The sequence below is a fragment of the Cricetulus griseus genome, chromosome 6, assembly GCF_003668045.3.
Source record: "Cricetulus griseus strain 17A/GY chromosome 6, alternate assembly CriGri-PICRH-1.0, whole genome shotgun sequence".
Taxonomy (NCBI): Eukaryota; Metazoa; Chordata; class Mammalia; order Rodentia; family Cricetidae; genus Cricetulus; species Cricetulus griseus.
The window spans coordinates 140,877,248-140,893,988 of NC_048599.1; the positions used below are offsets into that span (position 1 = coordinate 140,877,248).

The following is a 16,741-nucleotide window of genomic DNA, read 5'->3' on the forward strand; positions in this document are numbered from 1 at the left end:
GCCAGATCCAACTCCAGAGGTCACAGGGTTCACACAGGAGAGAGCGTGGATTATGACAAAGGAAGACACCAGAGTGGTCACAGTGAAGCCCCAGTTCTATAGCCCAGTGGGGAGCTCATGCCTGTAATCAGCACTGAGGCAGGAGGATTGCCACAAGTTTAAAGCCAGTCTGGGCTATGAAGCGAGTTTCAGGTCAGCCTGAGCTACATTGTGAGGTGCTGTCTCACCTTCCCCCAAATTACACACACACACACACACACACACACACACACACACCCCTGTACCCTAAAACCCCAAAAAAGGCAAGTGGTGGAAGGAGGAGCAGGATTTAAATTTATGTCTACTTTCTTCTCCCTGGACATAGTCTTGTGTATCCTAGGCCTCCAACTAGCTGAAGATGACCCTGAACTTCTGATCCTCCTGCCTACACCTCCATCTACTTCCAGGGTGTTGGGATCACAGGCCAGCATCTCTACCCGATTGTGTAGTGCAGGAGGAATGGAAGCCAGTGCTTCATGCATGCCAGGCAAGCACTCCACCCACTGAGCCCATCCCAGCTTTTTAGGCTTTCTAGGTTCACACTGACACACTCTTTGGCAGAACAGAGGATTTGGGGGTGTATGGCAACATTTTTCCAAATGATCTTACAACATAAATCACATATGACACGTTGGTCCAAACCCTTACGAGGTCCGGATTGGACTGGCTTGCATCATAGCTGTGGGGATTGTCTTGAATGTTAATTGATGCAGGAGGGCTCAGTCTATAGTGCTCAGCACCATTCCCTGGGCAGGTGGTCCTAGGCTGTATAAGGAAGCTAGCTATGCATGAGCCCGTGTGAGACAGCGGGCAGCGTCCTCCATGGTTTCCGCTGTATTCCTGTGGCTGTGAGTGAAATCTGGCTGGAGGTAATCTTGTGTGAAATAACAAAGCCTCGCTTCATGCTTGGGCTTCTTATAATGATGAACTGTGACCTGGAAGTGTAAGCCAAACCTTTTCCTCCCTGAGTGGCTTTGGGTCTGAGTGCTTTGTCACAGCTGACAGAAAGGAAACCAGGACAGATACTGTGATGGCAATGTCAACTGTCAACCTGGCAGGATCTAGAACCACCCAGGGCCTCTAGACATGCCTGGGGTGGGGGAGGTTAATCTTGACTGCATTCATTGAGTTGGGAAGACCTGCCCACTGTGGGTGGTGCCATTCCCTGGCTAGTATCCTGGAGAAAGAAAGCTGAACTATAGTATGCATTCATCTTCATCTCTCTCTGCTTCCTGACTGTGGATGTGATATGCTGCCTTGACTTTGCAGCCATCATGGACTGTCCTCTTGAACTGTGGGTCAGGATAAACCTTTACTTCCTCAAGTTGCTTTTGTCCTGTGTTTTATCACAGCCTCAAAGAAACAAAGACAGATGTCTAGCCCGTGTCAGTTTACATACACTGTCCCGAAGCTGGCTTTGCCCCTAGAGCTCTCACTGCAGCTCTGACCTAAAGGGTGGAGCATGAAGAAGTCAGCTCACTCCTCCAAAGGCACAGAGGTAGATGGTAGGCACTAGCTGGCATTGTGTGTTCTTCCTCTTGGGAACACTGGGCCCCAGGAATCTAGGGTGTCAGAAATCCATGTAAAAGAAGTCCCATGAGAGGATGGAGAGATGACTCAGAGAGATGGCTCAGCGATTGACAGCACTAGCTGTTCTTCCAGAGGAACAGGGTTCAATTCCCCGCACCCACATGGCAGCTCACAACTGTCTGTAACTCCAGTTTCTAGGGTATCTGGCACCTTCACATCAATGCACATAAAATAAAAGTTAAATAAATAATAATAATAAAAAAAACAGGTCCTGTGCCTGAACCTCTTTGGTCAAACATGCAGGGGTACACCCGCAACAATCCAACTCACAGTGCACATTAGTGTACCAAAGTCCCTGACAAGTCCTTCGGGAAAGAAACCTGCTTAACTTTGACAGAAATTTGTTTGCAAAATATACCTGACCTCCAAAGATTTCCTTCTTCTTCTGAATTCTTATTTAACACCCTGCTGAGCCAGCTGGAGAGGAACACCCAGTTGTAGAAAACCAGGAGTATATTCCACACCTCTGGCCTGAGGAGGGGATATTTTTAGACATCAGCTACGTAGAGAAAAGACTGCCATCAACTTGGGTGATAACATTGACCTTGGCTTATTAAAAATGCATAAAAGATCAGTTGGGTCTTAGAAGGGATTGCATCCATGCTAACAGGAAGGATGGCTGCTAGAGCCCAGCGGCCAGGGTGGCACAGGAGGGGAGTGGCTTGTCCAGGGCCATGCAGTGGGTCCCTCCCTGACCTTGGCTCTGCTCAGGCCCCACCCTGCCAGTCCCAACCCTGCTATGCCAGAACACAAAAGGTATCCTGGTTTTGGCACTGCCCTAAGGAGCAGGAGAGCTGCCCTGGCTGGCATAAAGGAGACTGCCCAAGGACTATTGGGCTACACCATCCCAGCTAATAGCAGGGGCTCCTCATTCTCCTGACTTCACAAATACCTCCGGAGGCCATTGCTTCTATGTGTCAGGGTGGTAGGTTCGGGGGCTTTACTGTCGCTGCTCCTTCCCTCTCTCTCTACTTCTGTCTGGCCTGAGTTCTGACCTTGCTGTCCTCTAGGCCTTTATACATTCTGCTCCCTCTGCCTGGCCCCTGCTGCAAGGCTCTTTCCCCTTTTCCAGAACTAACACTTTGAGGCAGGGGTGGCAAGTTGAACAACAATGTCATTTATTTGAGGAGGCATCTGTCAGCCCTGTTTCCTATCAGTCCTGCTATGCCTCAACATCATTCCCCCCAAAACACAGTCAGAGTTGCTTCCTATGATGGGGTGCTTGAGGCAATTTTGGGAGATAATGCATGAGAGGTTAAATGTTAAAGTAACCCTGCTTACTCTGGGATACACATGCAAAAGAAATAAAGCCTGTTCTTGAATTCTTGCATCGCATCCCAAAGCTGAAGACCACCCCAGTATCTATTTACAAATACATGAAATGTAGTGTATACAGAAAATAGAGTATTATTCTGTCATAAAAGGAAGGATGTGCTGGTTCATTCTGCACCTGGATGAACCTTGAAAGTGCAATGCTAAGCAAAGTAAGCCAGACACATTGTATAAGTCAGTTCCCACTAACTGTCCATAAAGGCCAGACTGCACAGACAGCAAGTGGACTAGTGCAAGATAGCTGGACTTATGGGGAGAGTGGAGACTGTGGGCAGCAGGATTTCCTCCTAGGTGGTGAAAATGTCCTAAAATTGCTACATGTGCTGGCTCACACCTTTAATCCCAACACCCTAGAGACAGAGGCATCCAGATCTCTGTGAGTGGTAGGCCAGCCTGGTCTACATAGTGGGTTCCAGGCCAGCGTGGTTTATACAGAGAGACCCTATCTCAAGTGGGGGAGGTTCTTTTGGATGGTCTCATATAAACCAGACTAGCCTTAAACTCCCTATGTAACTGAGGTTGAAAATGTTAAATTACACTTATTTATTTTGTGTGTGCAAGTGCCACAGAGCATGTGTGGAGGTCAGAGCACAACTTTCAAACATCCGTGCTTTCCTTCACAGTGTGCTACCTGGGGATCAAACTCATGTTGCTAGGCTTGGTGGTAAGGGCCATTTCACCAGCCCTCTGTGAATCTTAAGGGCACTGAATCACACTTTAAAGGGTGCATGCGTGGTGTGTGAATTCTGTCTCAGCAGCACGGAGGAGAGTGATGGATACATGTGGGTGACTCAGGTGAGTGACTGCAGGCCCAGATCTGGCTCAACAGCAATGTCTGTCCATCAGCCATCGGAGACTTGTACTCTCTGGCTTTCAATGGTTCTAGGTAAAGACAAATGGCCCTGAAGTTCTCACTTGGAATGAGAACCCCTGTGAGTTCTTTTACAATCCTCCCCCAAATATGCAGATGGTGAAACTGAAGCCTGGGAAGGCCATAGAAGTTCTGAGGAGTCACAGTGGACTAAAGGTGGTACCAGACTGGGAGTTCAAAAGTCAACCAGGCCCACAGCTGCTCTCCATGGCCGACCACCCAGTGGTCCTAGAGCCAAGGCAGACATGGTGAGGCTCGGCAGTGGTCAGTGCTTCTGCATAGCACAGGTACACACGTTATCAGCCAATCTGGGTTTCCATTTGCTCATCTGTAGAATGGGAGCAGAAATGGCCCCTGCCCCCCTGTATATGGGTTGTCAGGGAGACCAGTAACACTGGCCATTCATGGGTGAAGAAATGAGTGAAGGAATGATGGACAGGAAGCTGGTGCATGTCCTGTGGTGCAGGCACATATATGCAAAGCTGACATGACACAAAGCCCTCTCACACAGTAGGTGCTCACACATGGAGGCTAATTCCTTCTTCCTTTCCCAGAGCCTGACAGGAGGTGGCCCTGCTCCCTGGGCCCTGCTAGCCACTTACTCTTGTGGACATAGGAAAGACATTTACCCTATTTCAGTTTCCTAATCTGTGAGGTACTGCAGAAGGGGGTGCATGAGAGTAATTCCATTATATCCCATACTGAGGATGTGGAGGCGAAGGATCAGAAGTTCAAGGTCATCCTTTGCTACATACAGAATATGTATGTATGGTGGTCATTCTGGGCTATACAAGACCTTGTCTCAAAAGAGGAAGTGGGGGAGGGAATAATTAAAAAACACATGTTCAATGATTGCTGATTCCATTTCTGCAGTGGGGTAGTGCTGGAGGTCTAATTGTCTGGCTCTCAGACAGACATGAGCTCCCAGAAGCGCAGCTGCCCCACCCGATCCCTGGCACAGACATCCCTCCCCCAACTCAGGCCTTTGTCCTGTGATTTTCCTTTTCTAATCTAGAAGACCCTTGGGAGATGAAGTAAGGAAAATAAATAAGCAAACACGTGAGTAATTCAGAGCCCTGCTACCCCCAGCACCTGCATTATTAACCAGATCCAGAGAATACCCACAAGGCCCCACTTCTCCCCTTTCTTGGGTGAGAAGGCAGGACTCCCCTACCCCAGGTCAAGGCCATCATTCAGGTCTCTGGGGGCAGCATAGGGTGTGGAGTAGCTGTGCAGCCTGGCCTTTGTGAGCAAGCATTGCTGCCCCACGACCTCAAGGCAAGGCTCTAAGCTGCTCGGACTCCAACTTCATGTCCAGACCCTGTGGTTGACCCAGTTTAGCCATCAGGTTAAATTATTAAATCCTGAAGAAAGGGACAGTGTGTGTGTGTGTGTGTGTGTGTGTGTGTGTGTGTGTGTGTGTGTGTGTATGTGTGTGTGTGTGTGTGTGAGAGAGAGAGAGAGAGAGCCTGCAGGACCTGTCAGGGGCAGGTGGATGCTCCATTCCCATCCTCACTGTTTAGGATGGTGGGGTGGGGGTTGAGGGGGCTCACTCTCTCAATGATGACTCAGTAGCTACCTTCTGGCCCAGACCTCATGGCTGATTCCCTGGGTGACCTTCAAGAGTTACTTCTTTGGGTCTCAGTTATGAAAGGAGCGCTTGAATCAGACCTCGGACTTTCAGTCTTGTCATTAAAATTTCCTAAGTGCGAAACAACACATTGCCTGACTAGGGAGTAAGCTCTTGACTTCTGTGGGGAGGGGGGTGGTGGAAGGGGAGAAGGGAGAGGAAGATGGAGGGAGGGAGTGAGTGAAGAAGAGAGAAGAAACAAGGGAAGGAAAGAGGAAAAATGGGGCAGGAGTCGAGAGGGAGGTGGGAGGAGAGGGGGGGGGAGTTCAAATCCTAGCCCTCAGTGCTGTGTAAAAATGATGGTCAGTGTCTGGGTAGCCAGTGGCCCGTGGACCTGGCAGGCAGCTCTTCCTATGGGAGGGGATAGGTTGGTCTATGCAGAAGGCTGGGCTCAGGCTGGTAACACTTGCTATGACTGAGAGCCAACAAGCACACGGGCCAGTAGAGGGAGGAAGCTAGACTTCCCAGCCTTTCACGGTGGCTCCAAAGGTCAGACCCCTTGACTCAGTGACCAGCAGACACCAGGGCAGATGTGACTGGCTTGAGACCTCTAGGGTCCCCTACAGGGTGGAGGACATAGCTTCTAACCTCTTGAAATCACTTCCACATGGAGCCCTTAACCTCTGTGGATGACACACAGAGAATAATGGCACTGGTTGCTGGCTAGGAGCTGTAAGGCACACCTGTTCTCCTTGCTATACCAGAGGCAGGAGGATGGCTTGAGTCAAAAGGTTTGAGGTCAGCCTGGGCAACATGGGAGGGTTCCATGTTAACAGCAATACAGGATATGAAGTGGTATTTGAATTTCACATACATAATGAATGGTTTTGTTCACATAATTATGTCCCATGAGACTAAAAAAATCTCCTGTTCATCTAAAACTTGAACCTGAGAAAACGCCCAGTATTTCACCTGCCACCTTGCTCACCTTGTAGCCCACTCTTAGCTTCCTGTGGGGTGCACCTACTCACCTGCTGGACTCTAGCCCTAATCCCTCCCATAAACATAGGTTCTCAGTGATCTAGCCTATTTCGTTCTTTTATTCTGGAGTTGGTAAGTCCCGAATCAGCCCCTGGAGAACAAAACAGTTCCAAGTCAGGACCAGGCTCACCTCCCTGGGAAGGCACATACCAGACAAGCGTAGCTCTCAGGACACGTGGCAGGCCCAGCTGGGTGTCTGACAGCCACATGGAGGACAGCAGGAATTCTGGCCTGTGCCAGGCCCGAGCGTGCCCTGCCCACCGGGGAGGGGCAGGCAATGCCCAGGAGCTACCAGTAGGGGCACCATCTGGGCCCCAGCCTGGCACTAGTGTGCCACAAAAATCGTGAGTTGGCCCTTCCCTCCTCTGGGCAAGAGGAGCGGGTGTTGGAGCGACTCCCAGACGTGAGGGCTGTGAAATGTAGGTCAGCTCCCAAGCCAGTGAGTGATGTCACCTGCTCCTTGGGGCAAAGAGGAGGCTGCAGGGAGTTTGGGTGAGCAGGGAACAAGGGGTGCTGGAGATGGGCAGGGGTGTCTCCCCTCAAGAGCTGAGCCTCAAGGGGATCATGCACCACCACTACATATCCATGGGAGCCTATGTGGGAGACAGGGGAGAGCCCATCTCGTCTCCTTGTGAAACAACTCACTGCAGGAAGGGCTCTACATAACTGGTCCCCAAAGCCCGTTGTTTCTCCACTGCCCACCTGTTGTCACACAGGAGGCCAGCTAATGCCAAAGTATGGCTCCTGACCCCTTGGATAATAGTATTTTGAGGAAGCCAGCAGCTCCTTCCTTTCTTTTACCAGGGAGAACATTGCTCTCCTATTCTCACTGGGCCTTTGACAAGACAGACTCTAATTCAACATTGGCTGGCAAGGGAAAGAGGTCATCATGATACTTCCTCCTTGAGGGACTCATGGAGTCTCCAGGGAGCAAGGGTATGGCTGGGTGGAGGGTGGAGTGGGCCTCAAAGTGGGGTGGCATTTCTCTACTCCAGTTTGAGCTCAGGATATGAAACCCGTGACCCATGGCCTTGGGCCCTTGGTGGTCAGGGAGGCTGAATCTTTGGTAGGCTGTGTGATATTGGGGACAGGTCATCTGAACTTTAAGCAAGAGAAAAGTCAAGAGAGAAGCTGAAGGAGCCAAGTGGCCGGAGGGCATAACACATCTGTGACCACAGCCACAGGAATCTGAAAGGAACTAGATATCCAGCTAACTAGCCAAATAGAAATCCCAAGGCTGGGGAACTTGAGACTGGCAGGGTCCAAAGGATGCTGACAATCAAAACCTGAGCCCTCAGGAAGGAGGGGTGTCCTTAAGCTGCAGGCTGAGGGGCCGCTGTGAGCAGTGAAGTGGCTGGACGATGCCAAGGTAATGTGGACAGATGCTGGCTGCAGCTCCTCCTGGAGCTGATGGCCGGCAATTGAGTTCATTGGCTAAATCAAATTTGGGCCTCTGTGCAAGCCCTTTTCTATTAAGTGCTCTGATATACATCACCTCTGCAGGCCCACTGATAAATCCTGTTACCCATTACGAAGCCAGACGAAGCCTCCCATGCACAGATGACAAAATACCGACTCCCAGCAGCTACCAATGACTCCTTCTCCTGAGCACTGAGCACAAACTGTGCCAACATGGGCTAACCTGTGGGTTCTCAGATAATGAACCCACCCTGGGCCTCTTTCTCTGGGACCCCTTAACTGCCTCCACATCTCTGTGTCCTGCTTTCTCCTCCAAGATCTCAAGGTTTCCTTCCCAAACTCTTGTTTACTATTTTTAACACAGGACCTTGGTCATACAACACACACACACACACACACACTCGCACACACACACACTCACACATACACATATGTTTTTAAAATTCCTTCCAGAAACTTCTTCCTTCAACTGTTGCTATTTGACTAGGTAAAATCTCCATCCCACAGCACCTGAACTCAGAAACCCAGGAGTCTCCCAGGAAATCCCTCTTTGAAGCCCACATATGCTAATTCTGTCAACTCTACTGCCAGAAGCCATCCTCAGGTGACTGGTTACCTGCTCCCTTCATGATCACCTTCTGCCATCAGACCCAGTCAGGGCTTCTGAGGGGCATGATCTCACGGGCTCCCCTAGTCTCCCCCTGCCTTTGTCACTGTGATCAGAGGCCAGGCCAAGCTTGCTCACAGACTGCAGGCTCACCTCACCTCTCCTCAGACTGCCACTAAACCAGTGCTTCACCCTGGCTGCAGGGACCGCTGCCATCCAACTCTGCCTGCAGCCCTTCCCTCTCATGCTCACCCACCACATCTCAATCACTGTCACCCAGTCAGACTGAGTCCTTAGAACCTTTGACACCCATCTTAGACAAGGCTTCCTGCTGCCCCTTGCTTGGAATGGCTCCCCTCCTCCATTTACCCCTCAATTGCTCCTTGAAGGTCACCTCCTGACTACTTGGGTCCAGCTCTCAGTTTGTCCCAGCATTACCTTGTGTCTTCATTGGTCCAGTTTCCATATGTGGCTTTGGTTTGTCCCACACTCTTACTTTTAGAGTGTCAGTGCCGCAACGCTTTTGACCTGTGGCACCTGCTCATGCCCAGCAGGTTATAGGGGACACCAAGGGTTAATTTCTGCCCACAGATATGTGACCTCTATGGAAGCATGATCATCTTATTAAATCGATGCTGGCTTGGATAGGGTGAGCCTGAAACCCTATGCTCAGAATCTTACAAAGACAGGATAAAGGGAAAAGCCAGGCAAGACTCAGTGAGAGGCAAGCTGGGAGGGGAAGGGGGCTGAGAAGACACAATGACACAAAGACTGCCAAGGCTGCCCCAGGCCTCAGAGAACCTGGCACCTCACTGTCTGGTCAGTAGAGGTGAAAAGGCTCTTCTTAAGGTGTCAAGGCTCTGGGGTGTGGCACTGTAATGACTGAGAAACTACTGGCAAATTAACAAGAGGTCAGAAAGGTCAGAGGGGACCAGAGAGCCTGGGCAGCAAGAGACACCATCCTTGGAGCAACTGTGAGACTCCCAAACATCCTGGTATCCCAGCCAAACTCCAGGCTCCTAGTTCCTCTCTGCAGTGGGTGGGTTCACCCCATCCAGTGCATGAACAGAACCCACCAACCAGAGGGGCCTCAGGAGCCTACAGGCCCTGTACACATGACTCAGCCTGGCTCTGCTAACCCAACTCTCAATGTCTGGAAAAGAGTATACATGTCCTCCTTGGAAGAAGGCACGGGGCAGGAGGGTAGGCAAGAGGCAGTTAAAGGTAAATGATTGTGCCTGTGATGGTGAGTGTTGCCAACTTGACAGAATCTAGAGTCACCCATAAAACAAACTCTGCCCACTTGGGGACAATTACAAAGACTAACAATAGCATAGAGGATGCCTGTGAGGAATTACCCCTAGCTGATGTGAGAAGACCCATCTTGATTTCGGATAGGACCATTCTGTGGACAGGGATCGTGTACCACATAAGCAGCATATATTCATTTCTCTGCTTCCTGACTATAGGTCATGTGACCAAGTTCCTGCTGCCTTGACTTCCATTAAGATGGGTTGTAGCCTTGACCTAAAATAAACCTTTCTCTTTTTAGTTTTCTTTATCAGAGTATTTTATATCATACACACACACACTAAATAAATAGAAGGGTCTTTTGAAGAACAAGTTCCATCTGGGTCCTTTCCTGAGGAGACCTCACATTCAAAACCTTAGAACACATTTCTTGGAGTCCTTAGACTCTCTGTCCTCCTAAGAGCCCACAGGTCCAGGTAGGAGACCCTCTGGCTTCTTGCAACCCAGGGCTCCTCCTCTGCGCCCAAGACAGCTGGCGCTGACTTCTGTTCTCCAGGGCCTGAGCATGTCTACATACTCTTCAGGGACAAGTTCATTTACACCTCATGGTCACTGTCTCTGTTCTACAGAGGTGGGAAGGAGAATAGATAGGTTAGGTCTCCTGTTCTAGCTGGTCACAACTGACATTAGAGGTTTTTTTTCTTTTTTTAAGATTTATATATTGTGTATACAGTATTCTGTCTGCATGTGTAATTGCAGGCCGAAAGAGGGCCCCAGATCTCATTACAGATGGTTGTGAGCCACCATGTGGTTGCTGGGAATTGACCTCAGGACCTCTGGAAGAGTAGCCCAGTGCTCTTAACCTCTGAGCCATCTCTCCAGCCCCCTGACACTAGATTTCTACCTGGACAGTACAATGTGGGAAGCCACCTATCCAGCCAGCCACCCATCTTTCTATACACCCACCTACCCATCCATCTACCCATTCACCCACTTGTCCACCCACCCATCCGTCCACCCCTCCATCTATCATCCATTCGTCCTTCCATCTGTCCATCCATCTATCCATCTTCATTTTTGTGTGGTTCTGAGGATAGATTCCAGGTCCCCACATGTTCTAGGTAAGTGCCCCCCCACTGAGCTGTGATGCCAGCCCCCCACCCCCCCTCTCTTTTCAGATGAGGTCCCACTCCAGAGCCCAGTTTGGTCTTAAACTCAGAATCCTTCTTCCTTTGTCTCCTAATGCTAGGGTTATAGAGCTGAACCATCACACACTGCTCTTCCCCTCTATAAGGGTGAATAATATCCCATTACATGCATAGGCTACCCTGCGTTCATCCATCTATCTTCCAATAGACACAGGCTATTTGCATCATTGACTATGGTGAACTGCTGACGTAATATGGGTGTATGGACATCTCTTAGGTCCTTGCTTTAAATTCTTTTGGGTGGATCAGAAGGAGAATCACTGGATTACATATTAATTCCATATTCAACATTTTTAGGAAACATCATACTATCCCCATCACAGCTGGGCCATTTCACATTCCTGTCAGCAATGCAGACTGTCCCATGTTTTCACCAACACTTAATGATTTTCTGTTTTCTAACTCTTAGCCCTCTAATGGTATGCACAGTATTTTTGTCTTTTCTTCCTCCTCCTTTTTTTTTTGAGACAAGGTCTCTCTACATAGCCCCACCTTCTCCGATTCCCCCCTCCTCATCCTGGAATTTACTAGGTAGCCCACATTAGCCTGGAACTCACAGAGATTTACCTGTCTCTGTCTCCCAGGTGCTGGTTTTAAAGATGTGTGCCACCACACCCAGTCCTCCACCTCTTTTATATGAGATAGTGCCTCACTCTGTAGACGAGGCTAGCCTCAAACTCACAGAGATTCACCTACTCTGCCTTGAGTACTGGGAATAAAGGCTTGCACTACCAGCCCTATCTATTTTTCCTCCATTTTTTAATGGGGAAAAGGATCATCTGGGGCCAGGCTCAATGAAGAAGCCACAGAAAAGTGTCAGGGGGCAGGGGGCACTAGCCTGAGAAACTTGCTCTCTAAGTGACAGTCACTATGGCTGAGGGACAGCTCCATCCTCCCCAGCCGTTCAGGATTCTCTTCCCACTCATGTTTGCAGTAGGGGGTCAAAGGAGACAGAGGCACCGGATGAGTAGAAAGGCACCTTCCCTCCTGCTCCCTGCCTGCCCCCGGCAGAGGTTTTCTTCTCTATGTCATTTCTATTCTTGTCCTGTGACTGCATCTCCAGTTACTGGCGATCAATAGGGACAGGAGGTTTATGAAAAAGACAGGGAGGCAAGAGAGGGGGCAGGGTCAAGGGAGAAGACCAAGGTGGGCGTGGCTCAGAGCCCACAGTGACAGCTCCCCACCAGACCCAATGAGGATCCAGGGATCAAGCAGGTCCCCTCCTTCTCAAGGGTTTTACCCCCCTCCCCAGACTAAAAGAGGGCAGAACACAGCCAACACCTGGCACTACTCATGCAGAATAGGGAGTCCACTCCTTTTCTGTCCCTGGCTTATAAAATCCCAGCATGGCAGGTTCCTTGGAGCCTATAAGAGTTTTCCGGGCAGAAAAACTTATCTCTAGAGTAAGGTCTGGTAGTGGGAATTGGGCGGCCCCTCCATTTCCCTCTGACTCCCAGACCTGATGGGGAGCCCCCATATGTCAGCCCAGCCACGGATCTGTGTGGCTACTGTCACAGCAGCAAGGGGACCCTGGGGCTGTCAGTGCTGGACTGCAGGGGTATTATGTTCCATGTTGTCAGGGCTTCCAAAGAATTTGGAAGGCGACGCTGGTGTCTTAAAGAGCAAGAGATTCACACAGATGCCTGCAGCGTGGCTTCTCTAGCTTGCTGCTGTGCTGCAAGGGGCTGGCTGGCTGGCTGGCCACATTTCTCTACAGGCTGCCCTCTCCTTGTTGCTTGTGATGACACACTGCCCCTCTCTCCCAATGCTTCCCAGCCCTGGGGGCTGTTTGGGCTTGTAAGCTCTGCTAGCACAAAGGTACACTTCCTCATGCCTTCTAGGATCTGGGCTGGGTGTGGCTAGGACATCTTCCCCAGCAGCCCTGTCCTCACTTCTGCCTCCCTTCTCTCTTACCATCCGAATAAAGGGGACACACTAGAAAGCCATCATTTCATCAACAGCTCACACACTGGGGAGATCAGTTCTATGGCTCCATATTGCAAGTGAGGAACTGAGTGAGGCTCAGACAGGTTTCTATTTGGCAGCTCGCTTCCTGGAAACCACCACCACCCTGCTCACTGGAGGGACTTTGCAAGGACACTGCTTTCTAGACCTCTCTGACACCTGCCACATGGGAGCCAATTCATGGTGGGTCTTTTTTTTTTTTTTTCCTGAGACAGGGTTTCTCTGTGTAGCCCTGGCTGTCCTGGAACTCACTCTGTAGACCAGGCCAGCCTCGAACTCACCGAGATCTACCCACTTCTGCCTCCCAAATGCTGGGATTAAATGCATGTGCCACCACCCCCGGGCTCATGGTGGGTCTTAACTTATAAAACTTCCCTGGAAATTCAGGGTGAGGCTTGTGCTGCTGGGACAGGCTGTGTGGCCCTGCTCCACAGGAGCCTGCATGATCTCATCCCTCCTCCAATGCAGCTTTTGGCCCAGATTCCCCACACTCTAGAGCCAGCCTCTCCTGCCCAGGCTGTGCACCTGAGCTCCCCCACATGCAGGAGAAAATAGCTCCCATTTCCTTCCAGCCTTCCAGGAATGAGCCCCTGGGGACAGGGCTGCAGGGAGGCAGAACCCCAGGGTGCTGGTGGCTGGATTTCACTCCTAGCCACTGGTGTGATCCTTCTGTCGCAGCCCTGCACACTTCTGGTGCCCATTTGTATTATTAACCCTGCCAGGTGTCTCAGATCCCACCCTCCTGGCCATCTGGGCCCTCCTTGGAGTTGTAACTGCTGAGCACGGAGCCACCAGTGAAACAAAGAACTCAAGACTTCTGAGAGGAGGTTGGGACACTGCCTTGTGGTACATACTCCCTCAGCATTTGAGGGATGAAGTCAGAGCCAGGGTGAGAACCCAGGAGTCTGTGAGGCTAGTGACTCACCAGAGAAAGCTTTGTGAGGCCCACTTGTTGTTGGATGAGGCTGGGATCCTGGTTGCCTGACATTTAGTCAGCAGAGTGTTCCCTTCTCTGAAGACAGGAGGCCGAGAACAGCACTGACCCTGCAGGGTAAGCTCCACAGGCCGGGATCAAGTCCAACTTTTGCAATGCTTCAGCCTGGGCTTGTGATACCTCACACCCTTGATACCCACTTGGGGGTTATCTGCTGTCATTTTGTTAGTAAGTCACAGAAGGAGGCAGGTGTCATGGAGTGAGGAAGCCCTATAACCTGAAAACACTTGGGAACTTCAGGGGCTTCCTCTTTTGGCTCTCACGCTTGCCTGGAGCCATCTAACCAGACCTAATTAATCAATAACCAAGCTGTTGCTTTCCTGCCAACCAACCACCTGAAGAGTACTTATTCTATCTGTGAATTGATTGCCACACTTTTGCCACCACGACAGAGAATCCCTGTGCCCACAAAGGCTGAGTGCCAAAAGAATGCTGTGACTGCCCTGCCACCCTGCTGTGGAGACAGTGTTCCCAGTGGCCCCAGTCTTGTTGAAGATGGAAAAGAGAGGACCAGAGAGGGGTGTGGAGGGGTGGGGCTTGAACCTCAAGTTACCAAAGAGATGGCTGTTACCCTGCTGGGGCTTAAGGTACATTCAGGTCCTGACTGCTACCACCACAGGAGGGAGCCCACAGACCTCTTAATCAGGGTCTTGGACATACTGAAGAAGAGGGTCCCCTGTAGCAGTGGACTGTGGTGATATTTTGTTTGTGCTTTAACAAATAAAGCTTGCCTGAAGATCAGAGTGCAGAGCTAGCAACTAGTGAGCCATAGAGGCCAGGCAGTGGTGGCACACACCTTTAATCCCAGCACTCGGGAGACAGGGGTAGATGGATCTCTGTGAGTTCAAGGCCAGCGTGGGCTACATGAGATTGATCCAGTCTAAAAGAGAAACAGAGTTAGGCAGTGGCGGCTCACACCTTCAATGCCAGTATTTGAGAGTCACATGCCTTTAAGCCCAGCACTACGGAGGTGGAGACAGGCAGGGATGTGGCTGGGCAGAGAAAGGTATATAAGGCAGGAGGAGACAGGAGCTCAGCCCACTCAGTCAGAGGATTCCTAGAGACAGGATCTCCCCTTTGGTCTGAGGATTCAATAGAGGGAAGAACTAGTGGGCTGGCTGCTCTGCTTCTCTGATCTTTTAGTGTTAACCACTATATCTGACTCCAGGCTTTGTTATTATTAAGACCAATTAGAATTCATGCTGCAGTGGATGAGGACCCCATGGAGCTGGATGCTACTTTAAGGTGCTAAAGTGAATGGGCCTGTGGTTCTTACCACAGTACCTCTGACAGATCGACACCATCTAGTATCACCTGTGTGGTAGGTCTCTGGACATGCCTATGTGAATTACCTCTTTATTTTGTTAAGACAAGATCTCTCTATGAGCTCTGTCTGTCCTGAACCTCCCTATATAGAACAGGCTGTCTCAAACTCACAAAGATCCCCCTGCCTCTGCCTCCTATGTGCTGGGATTAAAGGTGTGCCACCATGACCCCCTGTGGGGATTATCTTAATTGTGTCAGTTGAGCTGGGAAGATCACTGACTATGAGTGACAACCATTCCTTACCAGGGAGCCATGAGGCAGCCTGCATTCATTGCTCTCTGCTTCCTGATTGGGGACATGATACACAGCAGTGGTTCTCAACCTTTCACAGGGGTCTCCTAAGACCATAAGAAAGCACAGGTGTTTGCACTATGTTTCACAACAGTAGCAAAACTACAGTCATGAAGTGGCAACAAGAATAATGTTATGGCTGGGGGTCACCATAGCATGAGGACCTGTACTAGAGGGTTGCAGAGTTAGGAAGGTTGGGAAGCACTGCTCTACAGCTGTGACCTCCCTACCATGGGGGACGGCTCTGTGAACCGTTTCTCCCTTAAGCTGCTTTTGTCAGGGTGTTTAAAGTCTTTCTTAGACCTGCTTATTTGTCTGTGTGTAAAAGCTTTGTCTGCATGTGTGTATGTGTCCATGTAGGTCAGAAGAGGGCATCAGGTCTCTGGAACTGGAGCTATTGATGGTTGTGAGTGACTGTGGATGCTGAGAATCAAACCCAGGTCCTCTGAAAGAGCAATGAGTGTTCTTAACTGCTGAGCTAGCTCTCCTGTCCCTTTTCAGGGCATTTTATCACAGCAACAGGAAAAGAAATGAAGACAGTGGCCATCCTTCAGATGGCTTCCAGAACATCCCAGATTTGAAATGTCCTGACCCAAGTGGGCAGGAACTAGAAATCATAGGCACCCACAGCACAGGCCACAATGCACACCTGCTTCTTTCTGCCAGTGTTGAACCTGACTCTACTTCCTGACTGGTCACCTTGTCTGCATCTCCTGGAATCCACACACATCAACATGAAAGAAATTTAGACTCACACTGCAATCAAGAGTGCCGCTCCCTCCTCCCCTCCCCTCCCACCCCACCCACCCACCCACTCCAGGCAAAGGAGGGAAAGGGCTGGAGGCTTTCCCCACTCCACGCCTTCACACCCTTCTTCTCAATCCTGGTCAAATTATGGAAACACACACAGGCATGCTGTGTGTCTTATAAAAGCAGAAAAGGGGAGTGGGTAAGATGGGTAGAAATGATACAAGATGCAAATACAGTCCCAGTGTATAAATGTCTCATATGTGTGTGTGTGTGTGTGTATGTGTGTGTGTGTGTGTGTGTGTGAGAGAGAGAGAGAGAGAGAGAGAGAGAGAGAGAGAGAGAGAGAGAGAGAGAACAACAGCAAAAAGAAAAAACTCCAAAGGCAGGGCACTATTAGACACATGGGGGCAGCTAATGGCTTTTCCTCAGCAGCACAGGGCCCGCTATGAAGAGACATACAAGATGTGAGGTCCAGGACCTCCAGGTG

The 16,741-nt window shown here is 50.2% G+C and overlaps 1 protein-coding gene across 4 annotated transcripts in view; it reads right to left on the reverse strand.

The window, feature by feature from the left end:
• The window catches only part of Ntng2 (netrin G2), a 61,882-nt gene that overhangs the window by 17,741 nt on the left and 27,400 nt on the right, over positions 1-16,741 (reverse strand). The window lies entirely within an intron of this gene.